Consider the following 15,743-nt stretch of genomic DNA (forward strand, 5'->3'; position numbering starts at 1 on the left):
TCCATTCTACAGTATATGTCTATGACATATATATATACATATGAAGACTCACATATTATATTTCTACACTTACAACATTATGTTCTGTTTCCAGAATGCAATAAAAATGGATTTGTATTAAAATATTGTTTATTTGCACTCTGTATCAGATAGCATCAAAGTCTGGTCACTTGTGATGGAACATAATGTAAGAAAAAGAATGTATATCATGCGTGTGTATATCTATGTGTGTGTATATATATATATATATGACAGTCCCTTTGCTGTGCAGCAGAAATTGACAGAACAATGTAAATAAACTATAATAGAAAAACAAAAACCTAAAAAAATAAAACATGCAACATGATTTTATTGCAATACCAATATTTGCAAATCCAGATACATTTAGATGTCAGCTAATTAAATAACTATATTTTCTTGCTCCAGTAAAGATCATTTATTGTGTTGTTCAAAAATCAAAGTGTTGTGGTGTTATATGTCTACAATATCAACACATGAATTATAAACACACTAAAGTAACAAATTATTCAATTAAGGGTGAGCTAAGTTAATGGCTGTTATAAAATTTGACCTAAGTACAATTCCCTATTTCTATCTTTCAGATTTTAGAAATTAGAGTCAGAAAATTTCTATGGCTAATAAAATAGAAAAGCAAAATATACATGATATTTTGTTTTTATTAGTTATGTAAAATTCTAAGAGATATACATGAAACATTTGAATGTAATTTTAAACAGTATCATTAAGATATTTCATCTCTGATAAAGTAAAAAAAATACTATATTTCACACCTGATCATATTCTAGGACCAAATAAGTCAAATTAGGAAGCAGTTATGGTACCACTGTAAAATTATGATCCAGGGCCACTGATTCCTAGCACAGTTCTTATAACTGGAAACCCATTATTCTTTGAAGAGCTTGTTGATCTCTTTGTCCATAATAATTCCTCTGGCTCTTGAGAAACATAAGATGTTTATCAAATCTCAATATATGAGACTGGGTGCATTTAGAAATTATTCATATAAATGAGACCATGGCTTTTCTATAGACACCTTTCCTGAGCCTGTGATAAAATTTGAGACATAATTTATGGCCAGGAACTTTGTAAGTGCATTTTTAGCATAAGTATTCATTCTCTTAAACCATTCATATTTTAAGTAAATTATCCATTTAGTGAACTAAATGCTATTTAATTTGAGAAGGCTCAGTCATGATCTGAAATTATTTAACTCTGAGTAATGGCCTAGATTTTCTGTATTTTCAGGAATTAGCTTAAATAATAGAGAAAGGAAATTACTGTAGCTGTTCATCTATACAAAACTAACTTTAATGATAGCTGGTGGAAATTGCTGAAATGCTGCTGCTTCCCAGAATAATTGATGTCCTTTGTGATAAAGTCTCTGCATAAGAAAGCATTGACTATAGCAATTATATAAGTTTTTAAAGTTGATCAATTTTAAAGATCCTTCTCTACTCTAGTATGCTGAAAAGAAAATATGCAAAAATTCTAACTATAATGAGTTTGATACTGTATACCTTTAGCAGAAAAGATTTTAAATATGCTTTTAAAGTTTGGGGATTTGGGGATGTTTCTATAAATATTCTGTCATTTCTCAATTTTACTTTGTTGTGTGATATTTATTTATTTAGTTTGCCTTTTAGGGCCGCACCCACGCATATGGAGTTTCCCAGGCTAGGGGTCCAATTGCAGCTACAACTGCTGGCCTACAGCACAGCAACTGTCAGATCTGAGCCGCATCTGCAACCTACACCACAGCTCGCAGCAAAGCCGGATCCTTAACCCACTGAGCGAGGCCAGGGATCAAACCCACAACCTCAGGTTCCTAGTCGGTTTTGTTTCTGCTGTGCCACAATGGGAACTCCAGGGATTTGGGGATTTTGAAAGTCTATCCTGAGTGAAAAGAAAAAAAAATAAAAAGCGCTGATACAGGAATATCCTGAGGAATGAAAGCAGGCCTAGTAGCTCCACTCTTGGAGCTTTCTTTCAGTCCATTTGGCAGATAGTAATCACTGATAACTCACACATAGCTGTAGATCAAAGAATGTACAGTTCCATAAGAAAGACGTAAGAATGTCTCTCCCTTTGATTTGGAGAGGGAACCTAATTGTATGCCTTTTGACCTCAGATCTAGTATCTCATAATTTTCTGGCAGTCTCTGTCATCACAATTTAGCGGTAAATTGAGTTGATCTCCACAGTGACTCAAATCTAAATGTGACTAGACATGGGGACGTTATCAGTCAGAAGAACCCAGGTTGCAAGAACACTTGGCAGGATTTACACGGGAATGGTCAGATAATCTTAACTTCGTTTTGTGAAGAAGACTTAGGGGTGTGTGTGTGAGTTTCAGAATCAAAGAGACCTGATAAACCCCTTCTCATTTAATACCTTCTTTGTATTTGAAAAAGTAGGAACCATCAAGATAACTTAGGTCATTTATATAAATATAAAAATATTTCAGCAGTTTAAGAAATTGAGATCTGCTAGTTCAAAATTTATTGAATACAAAAATTAGATAAGCATTCTTGCTAATAAATAAAAAATCCAAATATGCAAGAATTGCAAGATGTACACCTAATGTACACCTTGCATTTTAGCTTCTCTTAGATCTGTCATGAATTCCAGTAATAAGGACCCCAACAGTGGGTGATTCCCAGGTTTCAGGCTGTAGGTGGAATTTCTCTTAAATGGATTGATTATCATTGATAAGGTTTTTGCTTGATGTCTTACCAGCTACAAAAGGTAGTATGGGGGTAAGTTGAATCAAAACAACCTAACAAACATTTGTTAAACACTGGCTCAAATTTCCCCACTTCTGTTTGATGACAAACCCCACTTCACCACCTACCTAATCTCACCTTAAGCAACAAGCTTTCACTCGAGAATAGCCTATTAAGTCCAGTCAGCACCTTTTGAATTTAATTGGTGAAAAACAGTTCAGAATTTTGCATCTTTAAAAACCCATGGAAAATTACAAGAAATATTCTGTAAATAATCACAAATCCAAAGTCAATTAAATTTGACAAGGAGCTGGATTAAAATGTTAGAATGTCAGTAAACCCATCCTGTTATTCATAATATGATGAGTTATTCATTTGATACCCCTAGATTCTTGTTGATTCATTGGAATGATTTTGGTAAAATAACTGTCACACATTTATCAATGAGTAATGATTGGACTATCTCACCACAAAGTTTGTGGTCTAATCATTGTTTTCATCGTGATGAATAAGCAGTGATAACTAGAGAGCATAAAAATGTAATGTGCATCGTTTGGCAATGTAGTTGGCATGTTACTGAGGAGCCCAGAGTCCAGTGATTCCCCATATCATGGCTCGTCATAGACCAGTGGTGCCAGAATCACCAGGGTTCTTTCTGAACATAAACATTTCTTAGTTCTATGCCAATAACTTCTTTTTCAGTTTATTTACGGTTAAACCCTGGGGGTCTCTGTTTCTAAAAACTCTTGAAGTATCCTGATGGGCAGCAAGGTTCAGGATCTGCTGGATTTGACTGGGTCCTCTTGTATTTTATTGAGAACAGCATGAAACATCCAGAAGAAGTGTGACTATAGTGTGTACAACTCGGAGCCTCAAGCTCAGACATGGACTGAGATTCTGGATATATTTTTTCTCATTTTACAATTAAAGTGATATTATTTATTTTGAAAAATAGCTCATTATCAAGTTACTGATTTGCTGATGTGTGCTCTTTGTTCTTGTCCTTTATGAAATTAATTGTAATGTTTTATATTTTGTTGAAGTCTCAGTGAAGAGATCAAATAACAGAAACCCATGACTGTAGAACTATTTTCTCCTAATGAAAGTCTGTTACTCTTTGAAAAATGTACCTGTTAAGATTTATAGATTATCAGCTCAAAGAATCTCAGATTAATGAGGTATAATCCCTTTGGAGAGAAACAGGAAAAGAATTAATGCTTGTGTTATTCCTTAGCTATAGTTTTGATATTTAATAAGATTTCATTAACTAATAACATGTCATTAATAATTTTATACACATTATTGTCATTATAAATACTGTATTATATACCATATACTTCAGATTGGAATTATAGTACCTTTAGTTTGAATTCATGGAAATAGATTTTAAATTAACATTACCTCATATGCATTTCTCAGAACAGGTACAGAATATTAGAAAGGGTATTAATATGTATGGGTGTGTATATCTACTGCTGCTGAACAAAAACTACAAACATACTGGCTTGAAACAACAATTTATCACTATTTTTCGTTATCTGGGAGGTGACTGGATGATTCTCCCTTGTAGTCTCTCATGGAGTTACAGTCGGAAAGCAGTTGGGGCTGGAGTCTGTGAAGTCTCACCTAGGCTGAAGATCAGAGATGCTTTTTCCTCCCCTGTCTAGCAGCTCAGTGCTGCTCTGCATCCTCCCTCTCAGCACTGCCAGAACGTCTTGCATGAAGTCTGAGTTCAGGGCCACAAGAAGCAGCAGGCCGAACTTGTCAGGTCCCTTAAGGGCTATGCTTGGGGCTGGCACACTCTCACTGCCACGGTGCTGTGGGTCAGAGAATTCACAGGCCCTTTCCAGATTCAAGGGGGCAGAGAAACGAAACCCCATTCACCTTTTGATGCTGGGAGGTGAGATGACATTGCAGAAGAGCATTCAGGAACAGGATACACCCTATAATATGTGAAGCGTTTACTTGATCAGAGGGTTATCGTCCCCACCCCCTTTCCCCAGTGTGGAGTTTCATGTGTGTACATATTAAACTGTCCACTCTTCCATCTATAATTTTTGAGATACTGACTAATCTTATTGAGCAACTTACTGTTTAATTATTTTAAAGTTCAATACTAATTTTAGTTACATAGTATTATTTATATTATTATAGTAATGATAAAAACAGGTGTTTGGGTTCTTTAAAATAAAATTGGCTCTACGGGAATTATTTCTTATAATTTTTGTCTTCAGCATGTTCATCCAGACCTCAGGGTGGTCATATAGAAAAGGGCATGCGGAATAAGAGGATTAAATTAAATCATCAGGTTATTTTTATTTTAAAAATAGTTTCAAGTCCATGATTCTCTTCTCTGTGGAAAGATTCATTTGTGCCACATGTTAGATTCCAGATGGAAAAAAGAATATACACAGGTATGTGTAACTGGGTCACCATGCCATACAGTAGAAAATTGACGGAACACTGCAAATCAGCTATAATGGAAAAAAATAAAAATCACTATATAATTTAAAAAAATGGTTTCAGAGTATGATCTTATTCTTCCTGAGGAAGGTTTTGGGGAGATAAAACTGAGACGAATTAAGGATGTGGCAAAAAATACATGAGTACACTTATTTGCAAAGTTATTTATGTATATGATTAAGAAAATTATTTGTAAACTAAGAATTTCATAAAGTAAAAATTTATGTTTAGAAGTAAATTTTTACAATACCAAAATAAGTAACTATAAAAACATAACCTTCCAAAAATCAATTACTTTTTTTTGACAGTATCTTCCTCTGAATATTATCATATTATAATGTAATGAAGTTTACTAAATTTAGCAATGCAGCGCCTGCTATTTATATTTTAGGAATTTAATTTTGGATATGGATAAATCCAGCATTTTGTTTGTCGTTCATCTCTTCATTCAGTTATCCCCACAAGCTTTTGTTGACCATCTGCTAAATGCTAAATCTTGTTGTTTTGGCCTTGATATGTTGACATCAAATTCTGAGTGTATATTTCTAGTTTGGTCATATTCTACTCACTGTAATCTGTGCTCACCCTAATCATGCAAACTAATTTCCTTCACCGTGTTCTTTGTCCTTCTTCTTGCCAAGTTCAGTGAAGATTTTTCACTGATTTCAATGCATCATTTATCTCTGTGGATAAGTCCTGCTTTCTTGAATTCTCTCATTGGTGTTCTGAGACATCTCAATTTTCTGGCGCTATCCATTTCCTTCTCAAACTTTTTCCTAGCTCAGGCTCTTCCTTTCTTTAGCCATTACGTGTTGATTTTATTCAGAGCTCACTTTTTGTCCACTGATCTTTTCATTTACATGTTCTTTCTTCATGTTTTTACCCACACATTTTCCTTCACTCCCTCTTATGTACTAGTGGCATAGCAAAGTCATCTGTATTTCTGACTTACAGTTGTACTAAAAAAAATCTGATGTGCATATCAAGATTAGCTCAACTCAAATGCCGAGTTAAAAACCACCGTTCAATAGTACTCTTCCTCTGCTCTGAGGAGCGACCTCACCCAGCATCCTCAGAGTCCGCTGACACCAGGTTCTGAACAGGAAGCTTGTTTCTGTCCAAATCCTCTTAAACGCCTTTACTTCTATCTGCTTTACTTAGATCCTCAGAGTATATCACTTTAATCCCCTACTTTCTGGTGGATTGTACCCCATCCCTTGGCACATACCCCATCAAAAATATCCCATTACTCCTTTTCCAAACGAACTACTTCCATGATTTTACAAATGATCTTCCCTGGGTCTGAAATGCCTTAACATCCAAAATGCCTAGCAAATTGTTATCCACCCCTGAAGAGTTAGCTCAGAGCAGGAGTTTCCTGTGTGTGAATCTTCCCTTAGGCCATGAGCTGTAATCTCTGGATTTCCCTGCGTCTTAACCACCCCATACATCTCTATTACAGCACTTTGTGCATTGTAGGTAAGCTATTTCACTTGTCTATCTTCCTGCATTTTGAAAGGGCAAAAAATTGTCACTTAGTCTTTATCTCCTGGGTCTAGTGCTAATTAATTGGCCTAGTTACTTGAGATGAAAGATTAGAAATGTTTTTTTATAAGTATTTGTTTTACCAAGAAGTTCACAAACTTGTCTCAGGAAGAAAACTGTCTTTGCTTCAGAATGTATCTTAATGGCTCAGATTTTTATTAAGATAAAATGGTCAGAGGCTGCTTTGGGATAGATAGAAACAAGTAAATTGCTTTTTATAATTAGTTATTTGAGATCTGTGGGTGTGGAGAACAGGAAAATGGTCGACTGGACAGCAACAAATTCACAGTGATGTGGGGGAGTAGTGACTAAATAACATTTCAGAATAAAACTGCCTATATTCGGGTTACTATTATTTATTCTGCTGTTACTATGCATTGCAGTTATTTATTCTGAGATTTCTCTTGTTTATTATCTATTAAACATGCAAATGCATAATGCAAATGATGTGTTGAGACTACTTAGGAAAAGGGCCATATTCAAGAATTCAATGAGACTACTAAAAGTTTGAAGTGAAGAGGTTATTGTGAGAAGGAACAATCCTGTGTTTTTAGAAACATCAAGGGGAACACGCTGAACTTCCCACAGAGCATGGTATGGTGAGAATCGTCAATATTATTGAAATCTCAGAACGAAAAAGACCTCCCTTGACATCTGGGTCATGTTTTTATAGAAGGTAACACGCCTGTCAATTTCTCTAGTGTGTAGTGTCTATCATTAAATATCTTAAAAGTAGATTTTTTTTCTTAGAAAACATAAATTCTTCACTTGTCAATTCAAATGCTACCTCCGATTATGAATGGTAGTGACTGGAATCTTTCCAATAAAGCTTACTCAGCACATCACTAAAGGACAGAAGGTTCTAGGAAGATGGAGGCAAAGCTAGAACTGGTAAATGAAAGCAGTAATAAATGTATGTGGCAATGTTCTTTCCAGAGAGGCATGTGTTTTGAAAGGATGCATTTGGGTTGGGACAGATGGAAGAGTATGATTCACTACTTAATGTGGAGGCAAGCTATGGTCCACAGACATTGATTTCTGCTCTTTATTTATCTTGTGGGAAACTAAGCTTCCTTATACTTTTGCTAATAAAAAGCTTACCAACTAAAGCTTAGGAATGACAAGTATTTTCTTTGCAAATGTAATATTATAGCTCTATAATAAACACATGCAAGTCTTTTTGTGTAAAAATCATAGTTATCTATTTTAACATTAGTTTAATGACTGCCCTTATAATTCCTAACTGAGGCTACAGGAGTCATTAATTAATACTGTCATTGTTTAAAGGAAAATAAATACTCTAATTCTCATTTTTTTAATTTTTTAGTCCTTAGCCAGAAAAACAGAATTGGCTGTTCTGTTTATTTCCTTGTTAGATTTTCCCTAGGTACTTGTTACTGTTCCTAAAATTAGAGATCTGTTATTATTCCTGTTTTCCTTATTAAAATATTAGTCACATAGAATTTTAATAGTTTGTAAAAGAACATTATAACAAGCCATGGTGGAATATAGCTCAAATGTGTAATTCTCTCTGATCTTTCCCTAATTTTGTTACCTCTTCAATTAAATATATAGCTGATCCATTTACAAGTTAATCAATAAGTTAACAGTTACCAAAAAGTGAAGAGTATAAAATTTTGCTTTAGGCTGAGGCTCAGAAATAGACTTTTGGCGCCTGGATTTGATACATTCAAAACATATGATCGATCAGTATATTTTTGGTAAAAAAACAAAATGCAATTGAAACTTATTCAATATGTTAGGTTTATAGTTAATTTAAAGTGAACATAATTCCATAAAGTGAGCACAATCCCCATAAAAGATAAATGCACTTTGTCATGGACAAATAATTTTATTGCCAACACCAAAATCTAGGTACTGGAAGATATTTTTTTCTTTTCCCTTCCAGCACACCCACCCCCAGCATCTGCCACACTTCTCACTGCCAGGCTTAGGGCATGATTAGGAACCAAGGAGTCACAACCTGCTAACTCTTTCCATCATGCAGAAGAAAACAATCACAGGAGCAGAATCTCCTGGACCAGTGTTGTTCAAACTTTCTAGACCCTACAACCCTGACGTGTATAAATCCAGTGCTTTCCAATGTGATGCTCTATTTTACTTTCTAAGGTGAAATTCCTACAAAATATAATTCATGTAAATATTTTTAATGTCAATATAAATTCTAACTGAAATATGGAAGAAATATAAAAGAAAGTAATGCATCATAAATGGCCTGTACTTAAATATGTAAATGTCTGAACATGTCTGGATATGACAACTGTGTTAGATGCCTTTCCTTATATACAGGATTTCTGTGAGTGTGACTAATGAGGTAAGTTATACTGAGTCATTGGTAGTTAGACTTTTCAATGTTTTCAAATAAAATAGGGTCTAGTCAGCATTCCCTTTGCTACTGGGTGTCATTCCTTCTAGGTCCTCTCAACTGAAAGAGCAATTACATATGTGCATATGAATCTATCTATCCACAAAGATATATATCAAGATACCTATTTAGACCAAAGATGATGGGTAGATGGGTAGATACATCTGTAGTAGTTTCCTATGGCTCCATAAAAAATTACCACAGACTGAAGGGCACTAAAAAACAGAAATGTATTCTCTCAAATTCTGGAAGCTAGAAGCCCGAAATGGAAACACAATCCAAAATTGAGGGAGAGCCTCACTTTGTTCCATGGTTCTAGATAATTCCCTTCTTGCCTCTTCAAGCTTTTGGTTGGTCTAGGCATTCATTGGTCACCCATTGGTTTGGGTCATATCACTCCAATCTCTGTTTCTGTATTTTCATTGCCTCCTCTTGTCTCAAACCTTCCTCTGCTGTCTCTTACATGTCTAATACGTGTGATTGTGGTTAGGGCCACAGGATGAGCTAGAATAAGCACCTCTCAAGCTCCTCTTAATCACTTCTTTTGCAAAATAAGGTAATATTCACAGGCTCTAGGAAATAGGACAGACACATCTTTTTAAAGCTCGTGAATTATCCCACTACAATATTGATCTATATCTCTCTTATGCTAAGCATGAATTCATACTGGTGTCTCCAACCCTGATGCAAATTATTCTGGTCTTATTTCTTGCTTCTCTATAGCCTCTCACTCCAAGAGAGAGACCTGGTTGTCACCATCAGCCATTCATTTACTTAATTGTTCAGTACCATTATATATGTATAGCAGTTTCAAAATTATAAGTTGTAGCCTGGAGCAAGTCAACTCAAGAAAAGGTGTCTTTATCCCAGAGGTCCAATCACATATATCCTGAATATTCAAGACAGTATTAGTCTTTTTTTTTTTTTACTGATCATTTTAAAGACATAGTCAATCTGATTAATACTGAAAATGGGAACTTTTTGTTCAGCAATAACAATTTTTTCAAAAGTCCTTTTTTTTTTTTTTAACTCCCTGTGAAAGAAAATCAAGCCTTTTTCAGATTGTCACAGATACTGTCAAGATCACATGGGGAGCCACAAAACCAAATTTATTGTGTTGTGTATTTCTTCTTGGAGTTTATGATTTTTCCTTTGGCACTGGAGTCCCTGCCACAAAAGACAACTCCTTTCAAGGGAAGTTCTTATAGAAATGTTAATTTTTACATAAAATTATGTTGCATTAGTGTGGACAGCTGTTGAGGAGGGGCTCAGGGACAGGACTGTCAGATTTGACGGTGCCATGGACAATTTCCTACAGCTGAATTCATTTGAATAGTACTCATTAAAAAAAATGCTTGCCAATGAACTGATTGTAATGCAAGAAGAAAAAAAAAGTGGAAATGACCTGATTTCTCTGTAACAGAATGTAGAAACTGTTTTGTTCTTATAATAGAAGACTACTTAACAATGAAAACAAATGAACTACAACTATATGTATCTAGACTGATACATTTCAAAAACTTAATGTTAGGTAAAAAAGTTACTTATGCACATTTTAAACCCAGAATGATACTATATGTTGTTTTTGAATCCCTACATATGTGTATGATGTGCAAGAATCCTTATGAGAATAACATACTCCAACGTCAGGATACTGTGTATCCTTGGAGAAGGAGATGAAGGAGGACTAGTGAGGAGGTACAGGCTTTAATTGTATCTGTGACATGTAAATTTTTATTTCCAAAAGGGAGATCTAAAATTGATATGGAAATATGAGACATCTCGAAAACCTTGATTGGTTCAGGCCATCTGTCCTATTATTTCTCTACTTTTCTGTGTGTTATTCTCATTGAAATGCACCAAAATATCTTAGAATTCTAAAATGCTATATTTTTTTAATACAAGTATTTGTTGGAGTATAAAATTTTTGTTTTGAATACTCTGTTTTGAACAATAATAACACAAAGGAATGCAGAGATATATGCATTATGACCTTAAAAATATTTTTAAAGCCCCAATTAAAGAGCTCTCCTTATTTAATAGTATGGTTGATAAAAATCCCCATTTCAAAGTTTCTTTCTTTAACAAGAAATAATTTCTTCCATCTGTTTTAATAGCAACTTAATCTTCACTTAGTTCTTATTTGACAAAGCATTGTTTCATACCCATCTCACCCTTCAAGGTGAGTTTGCAGGGAAGGTTTTCTAGTTGTATACATATTTATTGCTGAACGTGGAGAGGTCACTTTCCCCAAATTGGTTATTGAGCTAATATCAAACAGTTCTTTCCATTTCTAATTGCTAACTCTCATAATAAATCTCTCTTCCTTCTTTAAATATTAAAAAGAACGTCAAAGTATCTGTCAGGTGTTTGTGTTTTATTCTCATGCTGTTTGTCATATTGTTTCGTTATGTGTTTTGGGAAGGCAGGAGAAGTAGTTGATGAGGAATATAGAATCTGCTTAAGGCTGGGAATTTACGCAAACTTCTACTAGCTTGCCCTTCCTCTCTCTCCACTCTCCCCCTGACTGTGGGAACTCTTTTGGGTAAGCAAGCTTCTCTTTTCGAATGCTAATTATCCCTGGCTGAGTAAAACTCTGGTTAAGTTTTAGCGGCTTACAACAGATTTCATAAAAGACATTGAAGTTGGTGAAATCAACTTGGGAAAATAAAACTTGCTCCAAGCAATCAAACCGAAAAGAAATGGAACTTGAGAAAAAAGGAATATGAAAGCAAGTAAAAGCATTCATCTAAGAGCAGCATCTTGGAGCATTAGAGTGTAAGTAACTATTTAGTACTGTATTTGGTGAACTGTTGAGTTCTTCACAGAGGCTCAGTGATAGTTTTTCAGCCTATAAGGAGTCAATGTGGCTTCCTCCATTTTTATCCCAAATCTGGCTGTCCTTTATAGAGTTGTCTTAAACCTAAGCATGTGTGAGAATCATCTAAAAGAGTTATTAAAGTACACATTGCTAGGCAGCACCTGAAGTTACTGATTGCTTATGGTGTGAGTAGAGTCACAGAATTGCATTTCTAGCAAATTCTCTTGTGATGCCATCAATGTTCATTGAGGGAAAACCACACTAAGTTTTTCTCTTACTTCATTGATTCTTCCTTCTCAATTTCCTTTCCTGGCATGTCCCCTTCTCCACACCTCCTGATACTTAAATACTAAAGAGCCCAGTTCCAGGTCACATGATGATCTCATCAGGTGTGATCCTATCTCATGGCTCTAAATGCTGTTTGTAAGCCAAGTGTTCTCAAATATGTATTTCTCTCCTGCACTTCAGACACATATATCAAAAGGCATACCTAAGCTCTTCACTTCTATTTCTAATAGGCATCTCATGCTTGACATGGCCAAAAACAGAACTTGTGAACTTTGCCTCCAAACCGCGCCCCTGGAGACTTCCCCATCTTAGGTGATGATTATGCAATTCTAATATATTACTGTAGAAAACTTTAAATCATTCTTAATTTCTTTCTTTTACACAATGCAGTTCATCCAGAAATCTGATTTTCTATATCTTTCATTCCCTCCCGCTCCCTCTTTGAGAGAGCATCTCTCATCTGGATTATGCCAGTAAATCTTCTAACTATACACTCCACACCTGCCTCTGCTCTTGTCCTGCTACAATCTATTCTATTTTTAAAAATGATTTTTATATTTTTTTTCCATTATAGTTGGTTTACAGTGTTCTATTAAGTTTTTTGTTTTGTTTTGTTTTTTTGTCTTTTCAGGGCCGCACCCGCAGCATATGGAGGTTCCCAGGCTAGAGGTCCAATTGGAGCTGCAGCTGCCGGCCTACACCACAGCCACTGCCACACCAGATCCAAGTCACATCTGCCGACCTACACCACAGCTCACAGCAATGCCAGATCCTTAACCCACTGAGCAAGGCCAGGGATCGAACCCTCAGCCTCACAGTGTTGAGGATTTGTGTCCACTGCACCAGGACGGGAACTGCAGTGTTCCATTAATTTTCTTCTGTACAACAAAGTGATCCAGTCACACATACATATATACATTATTTTTCTCATGTTATCCTCCATCATGGTCCATCCCAAGTGACTAGATACAGTTCTCAGTGCTATACAGCAGGATCTCATTGCTTGTCATTCCAAAGGCAATAGTTTGCATCTATTAACCCCAGATTCCCTGTCTATCCCTCTCTCCCCCTCCCCCTTGGCAAACACAGCCTTTCTCCAAGTTCATGAGTTTCTTTGTGGTAAATAGTATTTACCACAAAGGTTTCAAACAAACCTTTGTGGTAAATACTATTCTTTTCTGTGGAAATGTTCATTTGTGCTGTTATATTCCAGATATAAGTGATATCATATGGTATTGGTCTTTCTCTTTCTGACTTATTTCACTCAGTATGAGAGTCTATAGTTCTATTCATGTTGCTGCAAATGGCATTATTTTGTTCTTTTTTATGGCTAAGCAGTATTCCATTGTGTATATATACCACATCTTCTTAATCCATTCTCCAAAGAAGATATGCAGATGGCTAATAAGCACATGAAGAAAAAAGCCCATTATCAATAATTATTAGAGAAATGCAAATCAAAATGTATATGAGGTACCACCTCACACCAGTCAGAATGACCATCATTAACAAGTCAACAAATAACAAATGCTGGAGAGCATGTGGAGAAAAGGGAACCCTCCTGCACTGTTGGTGGGAATGTAAATTGGTACAACCACTCTGGAGAACAGTATGGAGGTACCTCAGAAAACTAAATAATACAACAACCTTGTGGCCCAGCATTCCCACTCTTGGGCATATGTCTGGGCAAAACGTTCCTTGAAAAAGATACTCGCCAAATGGAAACAACCTAAATGCCCATCGACAGATGAATACAATCTATTCTTAACGTGGAAGTCAGAGGGATGTTAAAACTGTCAGTTGTCACAATTTTTGCATTCTAAACTTTACAAAACCTCCCTATCTCACTCCAGATAAAACTCAGAATCTTGAAAAACTTGTAAAACCCAACTTATCCTTTGACTTCACCTCAGACTATCTTCTGCTTCGCTTACTCCACTCTGGCAAAACGGGCCTCCATCCGCTTCACGAAAACGGCAGGACTTTATACCTTAGGACCTTTTCATGTGCTGTTTCCTATGCTTTGCATTTGCAGGTGCTGTTTCCTGTAATTTTCTAGAATGTTTTTTATGCCTGACATGCACATGCTCACCTCCTTCAAATCTTCATTCAAATTCCATCTTCGTAATGAGACCTCCTGGGATTTCCCAACTTAAAATTGAAACCCTTTCCCCTCCTCATCCTCAGCATTTCCAATCGCACTGTACTTCCTGTTATTTTTTCCCAAAGCACCTATCCGCTTTTCTCTTGTCATGTAAAATAAACATTTAATAAATTTTAAAACTTATCTCTCTCTCCACCATAACATAAACCCCATAATGTTTTGTACATGGATATAGCCAAACCTTTAGAATAATTCCTGGCACTGAATATATTTAATGAAGGAATTAAATAGTCATTAAAATCCACAGCTTCATCTTCTTTGTTTGCCTTGTTATTGTCCTGATAATAGCAACATTTCCTGCTTACTGTGACCATGCAATGTTTTGCTATATTTTTTCCTTATTTTTTCCTTAATATTCAAACAAACCTTTGTGGTAAATACTATTGTGCTTATTTTACAAATGAGGAAACAGGCTCCTTGGGCTAAAGGAAGTTTCCAACACTAGCAGCTAGTGGGCATGAAAACAATTGACTCAATAAAAACCTGATCCAAGGGTTCGAACCTTCGTCACACGCTGTGATGCCTGCTATACACTCCTTGGCACTTAGGCTTATCGTCACATTATGAGTATGGATGATGCAAGTCTAAGTTTCAGATGTGGGTCCACTCTCAGCATGCTGTCCAAAATCAGACTTTTAATCCTACAAGACGGTGGGGGAGGTGTTGATCTAGGGATGATTTAGTAAGGAAATGTCACATCTTGAGATCCTTCATAGCCAGTCAGCTAGCTCTCTTTCTCCTCAGAGCTCCAGTCATTTGTTCAGAGTGAGTATCTGCACAGGCCAAGCACTGTGTCGGAACCTGGAAATCACTGGTGAAACAAAGATCTCACTATCGAAGAAGAAGGGATTCTAAAATAGTTTGTGGTCTGTGCGCTAGAAGGTACGTTGATAGTAGAATAAATTGTCTATCAAGACCATCTGCATTTTCCAGGTGGTATAGGCACATATTTCAGACATTGAGGTTATAGGAGTAAATGATCTACAAAATGTTAGCAGGAGAGAGTCTAATTACTGGGTCCTGCTCGGGCAAAGCACAGGTTGAGAAAGAGCGAGTGTATTCTTGTGTGTCTTCAGTGGTAGGTGCACTTGGTACTTTTCTCTCTTCTCCCTTACCTCCTTTACTTCCTTTTCTCTCTCTTTTTTTCTTAAAAGTTAGGGAGTTAAAGATTTGGAGACAGTGTCTGGATGGGCAATGGGGAGGATTCGTGAAAAAAAATTGGATGTGTAAGTCAAATGTGTAGATGCTGAATTTCCTCTATTACATAATTGTCCCAGCAGAGATTTTTTTAAAAACCTTAATGCATATCAGATAATCATCTCTATTGCTGTTT

The 15,743-nt window shown here is 35.9% G+C and overlaps 1 protein-coding gene across 25 annotated transcripts in view; it reads left to right on the forward strand.

Annotated features, from left to right (window-relative positions):
• PPFIA2 (PTPRF interacting protein alpha 2) overlaps nt 1–15,743 on the forward strand; it is a 460,439-nt gene that overhangs the window by 173,985 nt on the left and 270,711 nt on the right. Inside the window, exon 1 of one of the 25 annotated variants that reach the window (XM_021093052.1) lies at nt 1,792–11,915. The exons of the other annotated variants lie outside the window; for them this stretch is intronic. The gene's annotated coding sequence lies outside the window, so the exon portion shown is untranslated. Of the gene's footprint in view, nt 1–1,791; nt 11,916–15,743 lie in introns of those variants that run through there. 25 annotated transcript variants of the gene reach the window in all.

Source organism: Sus scrofa, chromosome 5 (assembly GCF_000003025.6).
Source record: "Sus scrofa isolate TJ Tabasco breed Duroc chromosome 5, Sscrofa11.1, whole genome shotgun sequence".
Taxonomy (NCBI): domain Eukaryota; kingdom Metazoa; phylum Chordata; class Mammalia; order Artiodactyla; family Suidae; genus Sus; species Sus scrofa.